The sequence below is a fragment of the Myotis daubentonii genome, chromosome 21 (genome assembly GCF_963259705.1).
Source record: "Myotis daubentonii chromosome 21, mMyoDau2.1, whole genome shotgun sequence".
Taxonomy (NCBI): Eukaryota; Metazoa; Chordata; class Mammalia; order Chiroptera; family Vespertilionidae; genus Myotis; species Myotis daubentonii.
Genome location: NC_081860.1, coordinates 5,766,395 through 5,786,394, shown reverse-complemented (window position 1 = coordinate 5,786,394; position 20,000 = coordinate 5,766,395). Strand labels below are relative to the sequence as shown.

The 20,000-nt window shown below is 44.8% G+C and overlaps 1 pseudogene; it reads right to left on the bottom strand.

The window, feature by feature from the left end:
• Window positions 1–18,034: 18,034 nt before the first annotated feature.
• On the bottom strand, window positions 18,035–19,425 carry LOC132223026 (ADP/ATP translocase 3-like; annotated as a pseudogene).
• Between the last annotated feature and the right edge of the window lie 575 nt (window positions 19,426–20,000).

The window sequence follows — 20,000 nt, the reverse complement described above, 5'->3', positions numbered from 1 at the left end:
TTTATCTCTCCTCCCTCCCTCTCTCTCAAATCAATGAAATTATATTTTTAAAGTGTAATCATATATGCATAGCCCAAGGACAGAGACAATAATGTGGTGAGGGCCTAGAAGCAGTGGGGGCAGGGTAGAGGGAGGCAAAGGGGATGGAGATGGGGGAAATTGGGAACATCTGTAATAGAGTCAATAATCAATAATAAAAAGAATAGTTTGCCTACATGGCATGGTTCAGTGCTTGGACGTGGACCCATGAACCATGATATCACTGGTTTGATTCCAGGTCAGGCACATGCCCATATTGGAGAGCTCCATCCCTGCAGGGGGCATGCAGGAGGCAACTGATCAATGATTCTTTCTCATCATTGATGTTTCTCCATCTCCCTCACTCTCTAAAAATGCAATGAAAACATTTTAAAAAGAATAGTGTTAAGATTGATTTGATTCAACAACACCAAAGTGAAGAAGCACTTTTCATCTAATTCACTGCAATCTTTCACACTCACTATGAATGCAGTGTTTCTGTCATACGGGTGGTTATATTTAAACCTCGGAGTCATACACAAAATGACACCAGGGCCCAGTTGATAGAGCATCAAACTGCAGACTGAAGGGTCCCAGGTTCAATTCTGGTCAGGGGCACATGCCTGGATTGCAGGCTTGATCCCCAGTAGGGGGCATGCAGGAGGCAGCCAATCAATGATTCTCTCTCATCATTAATGTTTCTATCTCTCTCTCCCTCTCCCTTCCTCTCTGAAATCAATTTAAAAAATAGATATAAAGAATGACACCAGTGTATGAAATTTCATACATCACAGGACATGGCTCCTTTAGTGTATGTGGGGAAGAATTCCCCTAAACATTGTTGAGAATTATGTAATACTTATTGTGACCAGAGACTATAATTAGTATTGTGCACAGAAACACCTCGGGTGGGTGTGTATCATCCAGTGGACTGAAACGTCCTGGTTCAATTCCAGGTCGGTGCAAAGCCACACCTGTGGCCCCAGTAGGGAGTGTGCAGGAGGCAGCTCATGTATTTTTATCTATATATCTCCCCCTTCCCTCCTCTTTTCCTAAAAAATATAAAATAAAGATATTTTTTAAAAGCACAAGTGCTGCGGTTTGTGTACTCATAACTGAAAGTCCACTTATGCCACACCTTGAATATAGTGACAGATATAATTATTTCACCTGTGATGTTTCACAGCTTTATCTCTAGGTAAAGGCTCAGAAAATAACACACGTTAGAAAAGTGCTCTTTCTTGCATATCAGTGCTCATTTCCTGGGAGAAACAGCTTTGCCTCAGTGGCAGAAAATGTTGGCAAGCAGTGAAGACTACTGCCATGGAATTCATAGGAACGCCGCAAGAGAGAGATACATCAATGGCTTGCCTACCTTATGTTCCCTGACATGGCCCTGGTATTAAACCTGAAACTGAGGTCTTTGCCCTTGACCGTAATGGAACCAGAGACCATTGGCTCCTGGAGGCAAAGCTCTAACCACTGCATTATCTGGCCAGGTCTTGCAGTCTTGCTTAAAACACGGGAATCCAATAGGGGTATCTTGGAGGCTTATTTTGGCTTTCTAAAAATGATTTATTAAGCTTGATTTATTGTGAACGTCTGAGGCTCCTCATTATCTCAAATTCTATTTCTTTTATTCCATATCCTGTCCCATTGTTGTGAATTTTGGCCAGATCCTCTGAAATTCTATGGATGCTTATCATCAATACGGCCTCTTTGTATGTCATTTTCTTCTGGGGTACTATCATTGTGGTGTGTTTACTAAAGTACCTTACAGATACATCTCTAAGCAACAGTGTCAGCCACTGCACTTTTTATTTGCATTCAGTTCTGAAAAGTTCCCTCTGGTACAGAGGTACCCATCAGAAGGTAGTCTTGGGCTGAAGGCAAACTTTGAGGCGTCCTGCAGAGAAGGTCAAGTCCGTCCACAGTGCCCACAGTTCACCCATGACCTCACTTTCTGATTCCGCTTTTCGAAACCAACCACAGTGACTATCGTCAGCTTCCTGGTCAAAGCACATGCTGAACTGTGGGTTCCAGGACAGTAATTGGCCTGTGGCAGGCAGCCGATCCATGATTCTCTCATATCATTGAAGTTTCTATCTCTCTCTCCCTCTCCCTAACCGCTCTGAAATCAATAAAAACATTTTGAAATGTATTTTTAAAATCAATAATATATAAACAAAACCTTACAGAAATATTTAAGACTTGCATTTCCCAATTATTTTACTATTTTATTATAAACTGGAGGCCTGGTGGACAGAATGCATGCATGGGTAGCGACCCTTGACCTGGCCACCAATCAGGGCTGATTGGGGCCCTCCGGTTGCCAGCTGGGGTCTTCCTTCATTCCATGCCGCCCCCTGGTGGTCAGCACATGCTATAGTGAGCGATTAGTCTCCCAGACAAACTCTCCTGTGGACAATTTGCATATTAGGCTTTTAAATATATAGATGTTCATGGGGATACCGATTGCTATCTTATCAATATTTTGGAAATAAAATATGATGATTTGCTACTGAAATATCTTATTATATCCTTGTTCACTGCCATCATTTTGGCATTTTGAAAATAACCACAGCGAGGGTATTTACATGAGGGAAGTTAATAAAGATTACAAACATAGACTTCACTTAATGTATTAGTGAATGCTTATACTTAGAAAAGAGTGGTGGAGAATGTTAACAATGCATATAAAACCTGTTAGAATATGGTACACGTGGATTTAAAGTGTACATAGGTTAAAAATTGAGAAAAACATTTTCCTTACAGTATTTAAAACCCATAGTTCCATACAGCAACAATTCATTCAGTTATTGAGGAATGATTGACATTCAAATATATATGTTAGATTGTGAGCTGTCCTCATATTGGTTAAAATAATAAGTAATTTTAAAAATAGGCAAATTTCTGAGCCTACATCTTTTTTTTTAATATATTTTTTATTGATTAAGATATTACATATGTGTCCTTGTCCCCATGTTACCCTCTACCCCCCCCCCCCCCGCTCATGCCCTAACCCCCCCGTTGTCCGTGTCCATTGGTTAGGCCTATATGCTTGCATAAAAGTTCTTTGGTTGATCTTTCCCCCTTACCCCTCCCCTCCCCTACCTTCCCTCCAAGGCCCGACAGTCCAATCAATGCCTCTCCGTCTCTGGATCAGTCCTTGTTCATCAGTTTATGTTGTTCATTATATTCCACAAATGAGTGAGATCCTGGGTATTTATCCGCTCTCCAGTTCCATCCATGCTGTGGCAAATGGTAAGAGTTCCTTTTTCTTCTTCCTCTTCTTAAAGAATACCTTTCAGCATTTCATATAATGCTGGTTTGGTGGTGATGAACTCCTTTAGCTTTTTCTTATCCGTGAAGCTCTTTATCTGACCTTCTATTCTGAATGATAGCTTTGCTGGATAAAGTAATCTTGGTTGCAGGTTCTTGCTATTCATCACTTTGAATATTTCTTGCCACTCTCTTCTGGCCTGTATGGTTTCTGTTGAGAAATCAGCTGACAGTCGTATGGGTACTCCCTTGTAGGTAACTGACTGTCTTTCTCTTGCTGCTTTTAAGATTCTCTCTTTGTCTTTTGCCCTTGGCATTTTAATTATGATGTGTCTTGTTGTGGTCCTCTTTGGATTCCTTTTGATTGGGGTTCTCTGCACTTCCTGGACTTGTAAGTCCATTTCTTTCACCAGGTAGGGGAAGTTTTCTGCCATTATTTCTTCAAAAAGGTTTTCAATATCTTGCCCTCTCTCTCCTTCTGGTACCCCTATAATTCTGATGTTGGTACGCTTGAAGTTGTCCCAGAGGTTCCTTACACTATCTTCATATTTTTGGAATCTCTTTTCTTTTTTCTTTTTCAGTTGGGTATTTTTTGTTTCTTTGTATTTCAAATCTTTGACTTGATTCTTGGGATCCTCTTGTCTGCTGTTGGATCTCTGTAAATTATTCTTTATTTCAGTCAGTGTATGCTTAATTTCTAGTTGGTCCTTTTTCATGTCCTCCATGGTCTCACTATACTTATTGAGGGATTCATTAAATTTATCGGCGGTTTCCATAAAATTCTTGAAAAACCTTATAAACGTGGCCTTGAACTCTATATCCAGTCGTTTGCTTTCCTCCATTTCTGCCATTTGTGACCTGTTTCTTTGTCTCCGCATTTTGGCTGCTTCCCTGTGTTGATAGAGTGGCCCTGCGCGCCAGGTGTCCTGTAGGGCCCAGTGGCTCAGCCTCCCCAGTTACCTGAGGTGGACACTCTTGGTGCCTTGGTTGTTGTAGGATCACTGGGAGGAATTGACCTCCAGGCCAATTGGCTGTGAGAATCAGCTGTGTCTGGAGTGGGAGAACTTCTGTGCTGAAGACACCCTTCTGGGGCAAGACTTGCTTCAGTGGGGCTTTGGTGCTCACTGAGTCTGCTCCTGAGTGTGTCCCTTATGGATCTGAGGGGTTGCAATCTGACCACTGGGTACAGTGGCTCCTGGATCTAAGGAGGTGCTAATTCAGCCTCTGCCTGAGGCCACACAGCAGGAGCCACGAAGAGGCTCAGCTGTGAAGCAATGCAAGCCGCTGCGGGGCCTTGGGCCTTCTCTTGGAAGTTCCGGGTCTGCCTGGCTCAGCTGCAGTTAGGTACAGTCACATGCAAAAGCCTCTGCCGCAGCCTGGGTGGGGCGGGGTCTCAGGGAATCAAAGGGCGGAGCAAAGAGCTATGGCTGATTCTCCGCCCAGCCCTAAGGAGTCCTGAGTCTCAGTGACCCGATAATTACTGCAAGCACCTCTGAGGGAAAGCCGCCCTCAAGTTCGCCCGCTGCCCGACAGTGCAGCTTCTCCCGGTATGAGTCCTGGGTCCCCAGAGACTTCCCGGAACCGGAGTTCAGAGCAGTCGGGAGCTTGTGATTCAAAAAGACAGCCGCGTCCTCAGGTGCCACCCGCTTTCCGCGCGCGAGCCGCCGTACCTCTGCACTTCACCTCCGCAGCTCCTCTGGCTCTCCCTGTGCTTTTCTTTCTTTCTAGTTGTAGAATTTACACTCAGCCAGCGTTCCTGTTGTTCTAGATGATGTCTGCTCTGTCCTTTGAGGTGTTTTTCAATTGTTGTGGGAGGCGGCAATTTCCCGGTGTTTATCTATGCCACCATCTTAGTTTCTCCCTGAGCCTACATCTTAACAAAGGAGATAAAGACAATGGAAGTAAATGTATGAAAAAGTGTTCACCACCAATAAATTCTTAGGAAATGAAATGAAAGCAAAAGCAAGTTCATATATAGATAATTCCAGGCCTACTAATTTAAAAGATTAACCATTGCATGTCCTTGCAGGGTTGAACAAAAACTGGAATTTTTATATGCTGGGCATTGTTGGGAAGGCAAAGTGCATGACAATTTTAAATCACAGTTCTGAATATGTTAAATTGTGAAACATTCACATACACTGCAACAATTTGATTAGTAGAATACATATCTATAAAGATAACGGAATGCAAATATTGTAAACAGACTTATTTATAATACCCCAAACTTGGAAATAACCAATTCTATAGACAGATCAATAGATGAAGTAGTTATTCATAGAATGCAATACTAATCAGGAACAAAACAAATTCAATAGTCACATAAGCATTTGTGTTGAATCTCTAAATACCTGTGTAGCCCTGGCTGGTTTGGCTCAGTGGATAGAGGAGCATCGGCCTGCAGACTTTAGGGTCCCCGGTCCAATTCCAGTCAGGGGCACATGCCTGGGTTGAAGGCTTGATCCCCAGTAGGGAGCATGCAGGAGGCAGCGGATCAATGATTCTTCTCATCATTGATGTCTCTCTCTCTCCCTCTCTCTCCCCTACCTCTCTCCCTCCCTTCCTGTCTGAATACAAATCGAATATATTTAAAAAATATATCTGTGTAGCATTATGAATACCAGTGTTTGTAAAAAAAGCACACACAATATAGAACATACTAAACTATGAAGAATATGAACTAATCTAATGTAAAGTATGGAAAATGAATGCTTGCATAAATGATTGGGAAAGTCAGAAAGAGGGATATAAAAGGGCAAGAGGAAAATGAAGAGTTTGGGAAATGTAGATTTAGAGGTGTTGGTATGGAAAATTATAACTAACAAATAAAAATTACAGGAATAAACTCTGCTTTCACCTTGTGCCTCAGTTGTGTGGTGTCATCCAGTGAACTACAAGGTTCCTGGTTGAATTCCAGGTCAGTGCACAGACCCACCTGGGTCCCCAATAAGGTGTGTGTTGGACTGAACTCATGGATGCTTATCTCTCCCCACCCCCACTCCCACCTTCCTCTCATCCTAAGTAAAATGAAACAAAGGTATTTTAAAATATATTTTTTTAAAAAGAACAAGAGTGGTTTTTTGTGTACTCACAACTGAAAGTCTACTTTTGAAACACCTTGTATATAGTGACAGATCAGATTATTTCACATGTGATGGCTTCACAGCTTTAGTGCACTTTCTTGCACGTCAGTTTCTATATCCTGGGAGGAACATCATTGCTACAGTGGCAGCAAATATTGGCAAGTAGTGAAGACTACTGCCATGGAATACACAGGAATGTTGACTGGTTATAAAATACACATCCTGGGACTGATTACAGGATTATCCTTCCATTAGCTTAGAGTTCTTACAGATTGAGAAATGACTTTGTGGTGAACACCTTACAGAGACCAGGGGAATCCTCAAAACCCATTAAATTAGTTTCTCTGCCAATGACTGCAGCTACAGGAAACATTTTTGTATGTGCTCAGAATGTCTGTACACAAAGGTCACACAAGAGACAGGCCCAGGAACATTTGTGGATTCTTGTTCAGAAGAGACACTTTCCATAGAATTTACTGCAGTCTCTCTCATCACTATGAATACAGTGTTTCTGTCTCAATGGGAGGTTCACCTCGGAGTCTTAGAACAAATGTCACAAGACTATGAAATTTCATACTTCATGGCACTTGGCTTCTTTGTAGTATGTGTGTGTGTGTGTGGGAGTTCCCCTAAACATTGATAAGAATGAAGTAATAAATACTGTGAACAAAGAACATAATACATATTGTTCAAGAAAGGACGGCAAAGGCCTCTTCTTCGGGGTGACCATTAACCTCACTCATAACGAAGATACCAGGATATAAATTAAGACCACAAAGTTATGCAATCTTTCAACTCCTTGGGCAGCAATGCAAAATAAGCCAGTTTGGGATGAAGAATGATTTTGTGCCATCATGTTCTCCTTTCCAAAGCACTGAAGGTTTGATGTCCCCAAAATATTGGTTCACATTTACATGCTGACGAATCACAACAGTGCTTTCAAAACATTGCAGGCAGTGAATAGAACCATCACAATTAAAGGTACAATAGGAAAAACTCCTTCACGAAAATATCATAAATCATAGCCAACGGTGTTCAGATTGGTGAAATAGAACCTAAGCGAATCATCCCAGTATAATGTGAGAACCACGAACTCCCTGAAAGAGGTACCACTTCTTTTCTGAGGATGGATGTTCTGGACAAACTCTGGGTCAGGCCCATTCCCTAGGCAGAGAGAAAGGAATGAAGATCCTGTCAAGAGTTCAGAGTATTTAGAATTTATTCAAGCACAAGAGAACACACAGGGATTTTGACTGATTCACACTGTTCAGGTGAGCCAAGTGGTAGAAGTGAAATCACTTCAGTCACAATCATTCTGAGGGACATCAATCAGATAGGAGGCCTGGGCAGAATGGCAAGTTCAAGTAGCTCCTTAAAGCCTCACTTGTAACTGAAACTTATGAGGAATCTAGCAGAGTGTATGTCCTGATCAAAAGGGATCATATTAAGGCAACTGTGTATCATAGAGTCTCCTTCAGTGTTCTTATTCTGGATAAGAAAAATGAAACATTCCCTTCACATTTATGACTTTTCTCCAGTGTGAACTCTCAGGTGTCTCATATGGCCATATTTTCGACGAAAATATTTCCCACAACCCGTACACTCATAAGGATTTCCCCAGTGTGAACTATATTGTGGATAAGGAGATGACTATTTTGCCTAAAAGACTTTCCACATTCATTACACACATGAGGCTTTTCTCCAGTGTGAACTCTCTTGTGGATAAAGAGCTGACTATTATTCTTAAAGGACTTCCCACATTCACTACACCCATAAGGTATTTCTCCAGTGTGAACTCTCTTGTGGATAAAGAGCTGACAATTTTGCCTAAAGAACTTCCCACATTCACCACAATCATAAGGTTTTTCTCCAGTGTGAACTCTCTTGTGGATAAGGACCCGACTATTTTGTCTAAAGGATTTCCCACATTCACCACATTCATAAGGTTTTTCTCCAGTGTGAACTCTCTTGTGGATAAGGAGCTGACTATTGTGGGTAAAAGATTTCCCACATTCACTACACTCATAAGGCTTTTCTGCAGTGTGAACTCTGTGGTGTTGAATGAGGATGGAACTCTGACTGAAGGACTTCCCACAATCTGTACATTCATATGGCTTTTCTGCAGTGTGAATTCTCTGAAGTCAAATGAGGGTGGAATTCTGACTGAAGGACTTCCCACAATCTGTACACTCATACCGCTTTTCTCCAGAGTGAACTGTCTTATGTTGAATGAGGTTAAAGATTCGTCTATAATTCTTCCTACATTTTCCACACTCTCCAGAACACACACCCTGACATTCAACAACATTGAGGTTGTGGCTGGCAGTGTTTTCACATTCACCCCACGGGTGAGGACTTTTTCCACTGAGAAATTCCTGTGAAATCTCACTGTCCCAGTGTGGCTCCTCAGTGTTATGAGTTGCCTGGTGCTGGAGAAGGTCTGAGGGAGTTTGGGAATCTTCCCCAACCACCCTGTTGTTTGAAGGCACCTCTGATAAGTCGAAGCTGCACCTGTTCACAAATGAGGCCTTGTCCGTAGCTTCTTTCCAGGACGTCTTTCCCCTGGCATCCCTCTGTTGCTGGTGAGGGTTTACACTGGAACAGAAGTCTCTCACACATCACATTCCTCACTGAAGAAGCCTTTGTGCTCCATGTGTGCTGCTTGTAACTCATTCAGGTGCAAAATGTCTTTTAACACCGCGAAACACTGCTTACATGGATGGTTCTTCTTGGTTACTAGAGCTGTCTTAGAATTCCTGACCTGTGACTCTCCTTCTATAAATTCACTCCTATTAGAACAGGCCTCCTCATCATCCTTTTTATGCAAACAACCTGAAAACAGAAAAAAGGTGAGGAACTGAATGTTGATCGTGGTGACAGAGGGAAGTTCTATTACTAAAGTGTGATGCCCATGACACCGTGGTTCCATGAAAATTTCTTTTTTTTTCTTTTCTTTTAATTGCTTAAAGTAATACAAAGGGTATTACATATGTGTCCATTCACCCCCCCGCCCTAGACAATCCCCTCGCCTCCCCTATCCCCCAGTGTCTTATGTCTATTGGTTATGCTTATATGCATGCATACAAGTCCTTTGGTTGATCTCTTATCCCCCTACCCTACCGGCCCTGTCCCACCGGTGAAACTGCATCACCCTGGGTGGCCTGTGGCAGGGCGGGGCCTTCTATGGAGGGCGGGGCCTGTGGCGGGGGCGGGGCCTGTAGAGGGACCGTAGGTGGAGGGGAGGGAGAGGCCTGAGGTGGAGGGCGGGGCCTTGGAGGAGGGAGCGGGGCCGGGCCTGAGGTGGAGTGGTGTGGGCAGGCACACCGTGGTTCCATGAAAATTTCTGAAAAGAACAAGTATGCAGGAAGGATTAACAAGAGGCTTCTGTGAAGTTCTGGGCCTCTGAAGATCATAAAGGAAGGAAGACCACACCAGGAATATGACACAGAGATGGCAAACACCACATGGAAGAGAGGTAAGACTTCCAGCCCTTCCTTAGGCTAACCAGGTTCACTAGGGCTTGTCTGCAGGTGACATAGGCAACCTCTTCAGAATTTTGTTTATTTCTTATCTCAAGAAAAATTCAATAAATGAGTAGCGGTTTTTCAAGGACTACTTAAGTATGTGTGTGCACCTCATAACACATGTGCAGGTCAATGTTGAAGAATAATGCGGTGGCAGCAGTGCGGAGGAGCAGTTGATGTAAATATGCCACAAAGGTGAACATGGCAGAATGCTAGGAAATCACAGGTGAAATGACATGTCAGAAAGTGTAAAGTAGTTAAAAGGAAAGGTAAAAATTAGGTGTGGGCAGTGGCAAATGCATCTGATCAGTGATGGAATTGATCTGGTTCCTGGTATAACTTGAAAACAGCCCTTGTGTCATACATTCTGATAATTTCCACTCAGCTGGGCCAGGCCTCCTCTGTGACCATCCTGCATGTTCTCCCGGTACCAACTTCTCTACAAATACATAAAACCGAAATATTCCAAGTATTAATGAAAGATGACAGAGGTGACCATCCAGCTTGGTCCAGAGCAAATCGACTTGGAATAGTATTCAGGGAAGGTAATATTACAAACACCAATTGAAGGAGGGTCTTACAAGAACAGCCCATGGTTCATGTAAGTAAAGAACATAACCTGGCACAGGCAGTCACCCAGAACCTTTCTCCAGAAAAAAGGTGCAGAAGTGGAAGCCATGGATCTAGACATAGTCACCCGCCCAGGTAGAGAAACAGCAATGGGGACTCATTAAGCTGTCTGTACGATGCCTGGCTCCCAGACACATCCTTCACTCTCTGAGGAAAGTAGTTTTAAAAAATTTTGTGGAGTCTATTACTCAGGGCTCTCCACACAGCTCAGCACTGGCATCCATAGCACATTTCACATGAGAGTGAGGACAATTTGCAGAGCCCATGGTCTGGCTGCAGGAGAGAGAAAGATACAGGTGGAATATAAAGGAAGACAGGCCATCATCTCAGTCTATTAAGAGAGATGTGAGGGTCTTACCTACAGATGATACAAGTGCAAATACTTCCAGCATCACTTTGCAGTACAGAAGTCTCTGAGCCTCATCAAGGATTCCCCACTCCTCTGGAGAGAAGGCAATGGCCACATCCTCAAAGTTCATATCCTGTCATAATGGGGACACTTTAGTCCATTATCAGCTTCTCTCCTAGGATTTTGCATTTATCATACACCACAACTTCCATATCCATCTGCTCCCTAGACTTCTGACTACAGAGAAGATATCAGGCCTTTGTTTCATCAAAGACACTCACTCCTTATTTTCCTACTGATGCAGTGTCTTCCCACGACAATAAGGACAATGAGCATATAGGTCATACCTGCTCTCTACTACAAACATGTTGGCCACATTGTGCCTTTTGAATACAGTGGGTGTCATGAATATAGGATATGGATAGATGCTGTCCATATGAGAGTGTGAGTGATTTGACACTGTTATTGTCAGCAATAACCTTGTTGTTCCCTACATTCTCATTCCAAGTCCCTGAAAATTTTGGCATCGCACTTCACCCTTTTGACACCAAGCCTAGGGTGCTGAGGCCATCACTTTGCACTTCCTGCCACACATGTCCTTGAAACACACATCTCTCACACATCTTCATTCCCAGGGGAAAAAAACAAAAGTAAGACAAATACATCATGACTTGAACCAGTTTTCTTCTTCACCTTCTTTTCCAATACTCCAATTCACCCTTTCAGTAATGTATTTCTCTCTTACCCTTCACCCTTTCCAATGCCAGACTAGATGACACTGATGTATGCTCTCTCATTCCTGTTGATCACTGTAACTGCCCTCCACAATAAAATGCAGGTTGCTCATATATTTCACCTAATCTCTGGACCAAGAATGTACCACTACTATAGACCCTCTTTTTAGGAATTAATATGAAATTCACTATATCAGATTATCCAAACATCACCAGAAATGAAATCCACTATCATTCCATCTTATGTCAATGTCAGGGGCCCTGAAGCCATGAATGCACATGCCTTCTCAAAGTACACGTCACTCTCTCTACCATAACTCTCACAAACATACACTCCCACAGTCCCAGCCCCCATAGTCATCTCCCTGACTTCCTACTAATTACTCAGTAAATGTGGTTTGGTTAATGCCTGGAAAATTCAAACTGAATTAAGTTCTACACCAACTCTCATAGTCCACACTCAATGAGACGCCTTCAGTCCATCTATGATGACCTACCTCCCTGATTGTTTTTTTCCTTCAACCTCACCTATTGAGAACCACATCAAATCTTAGATATCCAGAGCCCACCTCTTCTGGTGCGGCACTTGAGGTCCCTTCAACAGTCATAGCCTTCAGCACTCAAATCCCATCACCTAAGACCCTCTCTCACAGGTCCAGTGTGTCTCTCCTATGACCACTCATTCCCGTATGTAAATCAGTCAGACTACTGACCATACCAAGGCTCTCAACACAATCCTGGTGTGTGATTCACAAGTAAAGCTGCAACAGCTGCATTCTCATCTTGTTTGAATTGCTCTTTGCTCTCCAATTAAACAGAAAAAAAGTTTTTAAAAAGGTGATCGACAACTCTACCCTGGTCACTACACTCCCGACTTTAAAGGTTTCAACCTGAACTTGTCCTGAGTACCAGATGCTCATAAAATGCTCTCTGAAATATCGCACACCAATACAGACAAAAAATAAAAGTTTGGTATCCCCAATGAACATTACACTTCTACTCTGAATATCTGCATCTCAGTTGATGGTGCTTCCATACCTGCAGCTGCCAAATGCAAACCTTCAATTATCCCTCTCTCTCAGTCTCAAAATTAGAAAATCCAGTTGGCGGCAGATAAAGCACCAATCCACAATCCAACAGCTTATATCACTCCCACAGTCACCGTCATGGGCCACTTACCATCATGCTCACCACAGCAACCTCCATCGTAGACTTTCTACCACCTCCCTCACAGCCATTTGCTTTGTTATGCTTCAGCCACCCGAAGTCTAATGAGACCTGGGTCAGATCACCTGCCTCTGCTGCTCCAAATCTTCCATTACTCCCATCACCTGCAGAACAGACTCCAAAGGTATCACAAGCTCCTCTAGACCTCACTCCTGTTCCACTGTTACCAGTTCCTATTTTTAAAAAATGGACACAAGCCCCAGCTGGTTTTTCTCAGTGGACAGAGCACCAGCCTGTGAACTGAAGGGTCCGGGGTTTGATTCCAGTCAGGGGCACATGCCAGGGTTCTGGACTTAATCCCCAGTGGGGGGCGTGCAGGAGTCAGCCCACCAATGATTCTCTCTGATCATTGATTTTCTATTTCCAACTCCTCCTCCCTTCCTCTCTAGAATCAAAAAAAACATATTTTTTTTTAAAAAAGGACACCAGTTGGTTCCTGAATGAACTCAGTCTTCACTCTAAGACTTTACACATATAGGAACCTATGACTGGAAGGTCTTCTCACATATGATTCCACTGTTTGCCAAAAACAGGGATCATTTCAGACAATCTTAGACATGTACTTAGAATTCTGGGCTTGGTGTCTCATCAAGGTCCCCAGATATAAGGGCTAGAAGAGAGGCAAGACAATCCCAGGATACCACTATCACAGAAGCTGTAAGAGTGTGAGGCCCTGATATCAGTTATACAAATCAGAACTCTTAAACCACTCTGCATTTTCAGGAATCTGTGTTCAGAGAAAGATCTGCTGAGACTCTGGCCAGCAACCCCAGCATCCATGGGGTCAGACTGCTCAGTACCGTTTCCCAGCCAATGGGGCCATGTGTCCTGAAAATGACCACAATACTTCAAGACTCAGTCCTCAGTGCACACTCTTGCCAGTTACCTTATCTTTTATAGGACTTCTGCCTCCTGTCCCCAACTGCTATCATCTCTCTTCCAGTCTGTTCCTCTTCTGAGCTGCTTTGGGAAAAGTTTAAAGAACTGCCTCACACAATGTCCCTCTTTGGGTCAGGAACTTTCATGTCCCCAGTTTCCTGAGAATGAAAGTAAAACTCCTTGTGCAAAACTCTGCCTCACCTTGTTTGTTGCCTATAGACTCAAAACAAGTCCTGGGTTTCCCAAATCCTCCTAGTTCAGTCACACCATCACATCCTCACATGGAGGTATTGTAACCTGTTAACCTCTTTCCCATTTTGTCACACATGAGCTACTCACTGTTCCTGGCAGTGCGACCTGGACTGCAGGACCCCAGAGGTGCCCACACTCCAGGCTGGAGGGTTAACTCGATGAGTCTTTGTCGAACTCTGTAAGCAGAAACGAGTCCACGAGTCACAAAAGCCCAAATTCTCGCGTGTTGGGGCTCAGAAAACCGCAGACACACCACTGCATAGGGAGATACTGCCTCTGATGCCTTGTCCTACTGGACATCTGGTGCTGGGAAGCCTCAGTCTCTGTGAACAGAACAAAGAGATCAACATGACCACCAGGTAGATTCAAGAAGTCCCAACAAGGTAGATTCAGGAAGTCCCACACTTACCCATGTACACCTGGTTAATATGCCTCTCCTGGTCTTTCATTAGCTAACTCCAGCCATCATTAGGAGCATAGCCCTTTAGGTAATATACCTTTCCAGGCCTCCCAGGTGTAAATAGGATCCCAATCCCTCACTGACCATTGTGAATATTGGTGTTCTGGAGCCAGAGTGGTGCTGGGAAATGACAACATTAGGATCGTGTGGCTGGTGGTAGTTTCTGGGGTTAGTTGTCTCCAACTGATTTTTTGGTTAATTTGATTTTTGGGAGATAGGACGGGAGAGAAAAGAGAGAAACATGGATCAGCTGCTTCCTGTCGACTCCTCACCCAACCACTGGGAATCCAGCCAGAACACCAGGCTTGTGCCCCATGAAGAATATAACCAGAAACCTTTCCAATCATGGGAAGATACTCAAATATCTGAGTTATTCCAGCTATCAGATTTTTTTATTTTTAATACAAAGATATCACATTATTTAAGAGTCAAATGAGGCTATGAGAGAATATATATAAACCAATTTTATTTGTTTAAAAACAAAATTTGAAATGCTACAAAGAACAAAAAGTTGAGATTCCATACATTGTTAGAATGTTTGTATTCAGTACACATTTTGAAGCTATGGAGATAATAGCTACCGAATGTTTACTACAGGTGCCAGGCCTGGAATTCAATGCTTTTCACGCATTATTACGTCATTTAGCCCTCTTTGCAACCTGAGATTTTATGAAGAGGGAATTGAGGCTCAGATGCTTGACATAAATTGCCTGATTGTAGAGTTAATTAAAGGCAGGACTGGAAGGCAAACTATGTGTTTCTAATAACAGAGCTCTGACTTCTAATGTTAGGCTCTGCTGCCTCCGGAGAGTAGAATTGTTAACGCACAGCCATTAGAACCCGTAGATGTTGTAGTAACAAACAGCCCCAAAGCTTCAGTGGCTTATACTGAAGAAGGTCTCTTTCTTGTTGATGCCACATGTCCTCCCTGGTTCTCCAGGGACCAGGTAAAGATGCAGCCACTATGTAGGTACCTGCTAGGTGTTAGTAGCAATGAACAAGGTGCACTCACCATGTAGGTAACTTCTGGTGTTAGTAGTAATGAACAGAGAGAATGTCAGTCTCTGATTCCAGACTCTTGTGTTAGTAGTGACAGTCTTCACTCCCACCACATTATTGGGTCAAAGCTCATCACGGGGCTGTAGCGACATTCAGGGCTTTAAGAGGGTAACCTGATATACTTGGTGGGCCCTATGAAGGAAACCATAAGGTGCCAATCAATCTGGGGGACTTTGGTAGGAAATAACCGCAGGAGTTAGTCTGCATGGATTGCTTTCTCTTCATCCAGGTGCACTTAGTCCCTGAGCTTCCCTAAGCCATCACGGGCAAGATTCAAATGCATGAACTTCAAAAAAAGGCGTTTGGTCATTGTTCACTGGCAGTAAACTCAGAACTACTACTGAGTGAGAAGTTGTTTAAATCCCTGGCTTATCTCAGTTCCTACACTGTGGTGAGGGAGAAGACACATATAAGAGAGTTGATCAGGAAGCACACAGGACTGCAAGCATTCCAGCATCCATGTTCTTTTACATCAACATCACTCACTACCCAGCCTCCAAGTCTCTTTATCATTTCAATTGCCCTGGTGGGCACTCCCATTGGGGGTCACAGTAAAATATGCTGACATTTACATCAATGGTGACCCTGTGCTTTCCACTCATTCTGTGCATGAACATGTGCTAAATGTGTTTCCTTTATTGTTCTCCCCATCCCCACTGGGGCTTCTTCCTCCTGCTGGTCACAGTGCTCCCTGATGGCCATGCACTCCCACTAGATTACCAGGATACAGAAGTTCTGGAGTCATGCACTGAGCATACCTAGGTACCTTCCTCTATTAGGTGTCAGCATATCTTTGACATGGGCAGGGGTGTGACCTGTTCTCCAGGGACCAGGAGTCTCACAGGACTGTCCCTCTCCTCTCCAGGAATGTCCAATTCCTTATTCCTAAAATGGATAATTATGGGCCTTAGAGTTCTTCCCCTCAGCGTTGCCCCATAGTCATCCATATGCATCAGAAATCAGGCTGCACGGAGGGCAGCTGTCTCAGGCAGGCACATCTGTGATGTGTGAGGACCGAGGGTGTGGACACTGTTGACTATTCCAGACTCAGGAAGTCTCAAGTTGTCTGTCCTTGGGAGCTGGCATTCTAGTGGAGGACATCCCAAAACAAATGGGGTAAGGTTGCTACAACAGGTGATAAGACAGAAACGTGAAGCCAGGGTGATCACTGCAGTCTCCCTCAGACAGTGTGGGAAGAGGTGTGAGGGCCAGGATAAGTGCATATGGGGCATATATCCTCTGAGCACAGCTCTGCATATATGGAAATGTAAAACATTCACGTATACTGCAACAGTTTGATAAGTAAAACATACATCTATATAAAGAACGTTTACCAGAATCATCTGATCTCAGTGGAAGTCTGTCTTCTTTCACAAAAGAGGCTACTAGAATCATGACCACAAATGAGAATAAACCCACACAATTTGTGCCATCCTCATGATCCCCTCATTGCTTTTATTCAAGCACAAAAATCCCCAATGCTTTTTGAATAAAGTAATCTGTTTATTTTTTTTAACTTAGGTTAGTCTTTGAGTGATAAAAATTAACTTACCTGTGAGAGAAGGTGATTCTGAGGGATTGCAACATAGATTTGGAAACTAAGGAGTGTAGAGCCCATGGTGAAGTAGAAATTGTGCTTCCCTAGAGAAACCCAGGTTTCTAATGTCTAAAAACACTAAGTAGGAAGCATGAATTGGGCAACTAGCAGACTTTCTTTTTCTTTTTTCCCCCTCACCCTACGATTCTTGTTCAATTTACTCTAGAGAGGATGGAAGGGTGGGCGGATGTGGGGGGGGGGAGAGGGAGGGAGAGAGAGAGAGAGAGAGAAAGAGAGAGAGAGAGAGAGAGAGAGAGAGAGAGAGAGAGAGAGAGAGAGAATCCACAAGGAAGACACACATCCATTGGTTTCCTTCCTTATGTGCCCCGACATGGCCCTAGGATTAAACCCCCAATTGAGGTCTTTGCCCTTGACCATAATGGAACCAGAGACCATTCACTCCTGGAGCCAAAGCACTGACCACTGAGGAACTGGCCAGGTCTTCCAGTCTTTCCTCAAACACAGGAATCCCCTGGAGACCTCGGAGGCTGATGTTGGCTTTCTAAACATGATTTTTTTTTCTTTTTTCCCCTCCATGTCTGGGTTTAATTGTTTGCAGAATGCCCCACAGAGAAGGGTTTTGCGGATACTTCCCTGTGCAGAGGACAGTGCGCAAGCACGGATGGGGACATGATTTCCTTTAAATAAAAGCTACCCACAGAGGCCCGCAAGGCCGGGAGGGGCGGTCCTGTGGGGCGGGGGGCGGATGGGAACCCGCAGGACGTGGGAGTGCCCCCCCCCCCATCGAGGCATTGAATGCAGTGTCAGTGGTCATGATCAGAAGGGTTTCATCCTAGAGACAAACCCGGTGCTACCATCATCTGGCAGTGGGGGGCTGGGTGCGGGGGGCGGGGACGTTGGAATTTTCTGGAAGGTCAATGGTCGGTAACCATGAGGGGTCTCCGCGGCCCTGGGGCCCCGTGTCCGGGCTGCGGGACCCCTAGAGGCCCTCCTGCAGCTCGAGGGACAGGACCAGCATGAAGGCGCTGCCCCTGCCCCTGAGGACGTTGGACCAGGCGCCCTTGAAGGCCTTGGCGCTCTCAGCCCTGAGGACCTGCCACCGGCCCTCAATAGTGTGCATGTGCAGGATGCCGGCTCCTTGGCGCCCGACTGCAGCGTCCTCCTTCATCGCCCGGGGCCAAAGGGGTAGGAATCCAGGCCCGCCAGGGCGTCACGGACCGGGGGATCGTCCAGCTGGTGAGGATGTGGGTGTTCTTGGGGTAGGGGGGCCTGGCTTTGGCCATGGTGTACACCCCAAAGTAGGCTGCCTGGTAGCTGATGATGATGCCTTGCGTGGAGAAGCTGAAACCCTGGTACCAGCCCCGGGTGCCGTCCGACTTGCTGATCTGCACCAGGCAGGCTCTCAGGCCCTTGAACTTCCGCTCAGCGCCCGATGGCCCCACGTCGGCCACCAACCGGGTCCGGGTGAAATCCAGGGGCAGAGGAAGCAGAGGGAGGTGGCCAGCCAAGTACCTCCAGGACTGGGTGTGCTTGTCCGCGCCCCCCAGGGTGACCTGTTTATCCTTATCCTTGAAGGCGAAGTTGTGTGCTTGGGTGGGGAGGTAGCAGATGGCAGATGGTGTTGGCCATGTCGCCCCTCCAGAAAGACAGTGCGCCCTGCTCCTCGGGGATGGACACGATGCAGTCCACATACTGCTTGTCGGCCGTGATCTGCTGTCTGGCATGTTGCACCTGCAACAGTGGCTTGACCTGCTCGATAGGAGCCACGGCTGTCTTGGTGGAGATGGCGGTGGAGGAAGTCCTTGGTGAAGGAGATGGCCTGAGGGCAGGAATCTGAGTGGAGGCGCAGAGAGGAGCTGGGAGTGTGGGTGCCTCTGGCTCAGCAGCTGTAGCCACCACCCCGACCAAAAGGCTAAAGATGATTTATTGAGCTTCATTTATTGTAAAGGTCCGAGGCTCTTCATTATCTCAAATATTATTGCATTTGTTCCATATCCTGTCCCATTGTTGTGAGTTTTGGCCAGATCCTCTGAAATTCTGTGGGTGCTTATCATCAATTCTGCCTCTGTGTATGTCCTTTTCTTCTGGGGTACTATCGTTGTGGTGAGTATACTAAAGTACCTTACAGATACACCTTTAAGCAAAAGTGTCAGCCACTGGACATTTTATTTGCATTCAGTTATGGAAAATTCCTCTGGTACAGAGGTACCCAACGGAAGGTAGCCTGAGGATCAAGGTAATCTGTGAGCCTTCCTTCAGAGAAGGTCAAGTCCGTCCACAGGGCCCACAGTTCAGCCATGACCCCACTTTCTGATTGTGGTTGTCGAAACCAACCACAGTGACTATCGTCAGCTTCCTGGTCAAGCACATGCTAAACTGTGGGTTCCACCCCAGTAGGTGGCCTGTGGGAGGCAGCATATCGATGATTCTCTTTCATCATTGATGTTTCTATCTCTCTCTCCCTTTCTCAAACCTCTCTGAAATCAATAAAAACATTTTGAAATGTATTTTTAAAATCAGTAAGATGTAAACAAAACCTTAAAGAAATATTTAAAACTTGCCATTTCCCAATTCTTTTACTATTTTATTATAAACTGTAAATCTGGTGCACAAAATGCATGCACGAGTAGCGTCCCCAGACCTGGCCAGTAATTAGGGCTGATCAGGGCCTTCCGGCTGCCAGCCGGGCCCTTCCTTTTGGCTGTGAGCAGGGCCTTCCTTCATTCCACGCCGCCCCTTGGTGGTCAGCGCATGTCATATTGAGTGATCAATCACCAAGTCAAACTCCTGTGGGGACAACTTGCATACTAGGCTTATATATAGAGAGAGACTAGAGGCCCATTGCAGGAAGATTCCTGCAAGAATAGGGCTTCCTGCAGCTGGAGCAAAGCAGAGAAGGGACCGAAACCCACTGAGGCAGGCTTCACTCCCGCCTTGTTTCCCTG